Here is a 2,558-nt window from a genome sequence, read left to right as displayed (position 1 = left end):
ACATACATATCTATGCACATATGTACATATCTATGCACATTAGAGTGGTCCAAAAAAATAAAGTCGGAGTTTTAATACCGGCACACCCTAGGATTGATCTATATTGAAAAAAATATACCTCTATTTTTAATTTTGAAATCAAAAAATATTAAGGGAGTGCTCAAAGCCCTCAAAGTTTTCCATGTATTTTATATGGAGAAAAAAAACATCTTTTCGTACAAATAGTGTAGAATTCTTGAAAATCAATATTTTTCGATCGGAAAAGTTTACTTGTCTTCAGGAGATTCCCAGTAATAATACCCAATTGTTTCTTTAACAATTTTTTCATGGTAACTATATTTTATAGGTCCTCAAAAGCGCTTAGAAAATGCAATTGGGGACCAATAAAAAATCTTTAATCATAAAAAATGGTTAAATAAACAATTGGATAATAATACTGGAAGTCTCCTGAAGAGAACCACAGTTTTTCGGTCGAAAAATATTGATTTTCAAGAGTTTTATACCATTTCTACGAAAAGTTGTTTTTTCTCCATATAAAATACATGGAAAACTTTGAGCGCTTTGAGCACTCCCTAAATATTTTTTGATTTCAAAATAAAAAAATATGGGTATATTTTTTCGGTATATAACAATCCTAGGTGGTGGCGGCATTAAAAATCCGACCTTATTTTTCTACATACATTTTTGGATCACTTTAATGCACATACATGCATATGCACTTATGTATGTATATCAGCATTTTAGTTGAAAGTACGTTTTGCTCGTCGTTCTCTTCATCGCTCCACTACATTTCTGTCCTTAGTTTTATTCAGATACCACAAATGTATATTTTCTTCGAAAATACTCAAGTACTACCAGTGGGGTACTCTACTTGCAAATATCTTTTACTCGCAGTAGCTGCGGAAGGCAAAGTAAAGCTTATACCCGCGGGTTTCACCCCGCGTTTATACAAATATGAAAAATAACTTAATGATGTTAGATTTTATTTCTGTGCCCATTTCGTTATAGCTCGTTATTTTTTAAGCGAGTTAAGGTATTTAGGCCGTTTAAAACTATGAAATTATAAAATCTCTTCTGCGCGCTAGGCATACGAAAGATATCAATCCCTCTATGTTTACCTTAAAATGTTTCCAGGTATACGACGCGTGAACGTGTAACCTTCTTGGAGGTGCCACGGCGAGTTCTAATATTTCCAACTCAAATTTAGTAACCTGGCCTTGATAAAATACCACTTCTCATTACTGTAGCAAATGCCTCAAGAGAGCTTTAGATTATAAGGCCGAACCCGGCTCTCCCTTTTCCATTTACCCCTCTATTCTAACAGAGTCACAAAACTTAGCTCATCACTGTTGTGATTGCTAGTGCGCCGAGAAATGTGTCACAAAAAATTCGATTTTGAGTGCTGAAAAATACACACAAATTTAAAAATTTGTATTGTAGCGGCATATTTTTTGCAGCGGCAAGCATTGAGGCGCAGTAGAAATCGCAGCAGTGATGAGCTCAAGTTTGTGACTTTGTTAGAATACGGCTGTTAATGAAATTTATTCTGTCAGTACGGCACTTATAAAATAAATCTCCATAACAAATTTAAAATACTTCGAGAGATTTTCTATCCTTCCAGAGATATGTATTAAGAAGTTTTTAGTATGTATGGGAGGCGACATGCCTCCTTTTTTAATAACTCACATTTTTGCCATGAGCAATTGATACATTTTGTATACACAACTCCATACCAAGTTCCAGTATTCTTCCACAAACACTTCCAGGGATATGTGGCAAGAAAAATTAAATTTGTACTGGAAGTGCCACGCCCCTTTTTTTTATAACCCTAATCTTCTTCCATGAATTTAGAATTGATTTTACATACCCCAGTACCAAGTCCCATGAACACCTCTAGAAAACAGTAAATTTGTACGGCAGGAACCATGTCCCCTTTTCGAGTAACGCAAATTCTTCTCCATGAGTATGGAATTAATTTTGTATACACATCTCGGTGCCAAGTTCCAGTCCTCTGCAATAAACACCTCCAGAGATATGCAGCATAGAAAAATCAATTTGCATGGGAGTTGCCACACCACCTTTTCCAATAACTCTCATTTTTCTCCATGAGGTATTAGTTTCACATACGTACATACATATGTATTTCCATACCAAGCTTGAGTACTTTACCCAAACATTTGGAGAGATATGCAATATGAAACTTTCAATCAGTATGGGAGGTGCTACGCCTCTTTTCCAAAAACGTCCATTTTTCTTGTGAGTATGAATATGATTTCACAGTGTTGGCAAAATGTTAATCTGACTAACGATTAAAATGTTAATCGCGTTTGACGATTAAAATTAATTATTCGTTATCAACTGTACGATTAGTGATTAAATTCTGTTTGTCGTTAATCGGTGTCTGCGATTACGATTAATTAATTTTAATCATTAATCGTCAATCCAATTAAAAATAAAATCTGATTAAGTTGTCTAGTTTGTCCGAATTTGAAACCAAATACCAGTTATAGTATTATTTTGTATTTTACGCTTATAAAAAGCACATAATATAAAAAACA

The sequence above is a fragment of the Rhagoletis pomonella genome, unplaced genomic scaffold (assembly GCF_013731165.1).
Source record: "Rhagoletis pomonella isolate Grant_MI unplaced genomic scaffold, Rhpom_1.0 Rhpom_scaffold_00006, whole genome shotgun sequence".
Lineage (NCBI taxonomy): Eukaryota > Metazoa > Arthropoda > Insecta > Diptera > Tephritidae > Rhagoletis > Rhagoletis pomonella.
The sequence above is the reverse complement of the archived record's forward strand: the minus strand, read 5'-3'. Positions refer to the sequence as shown.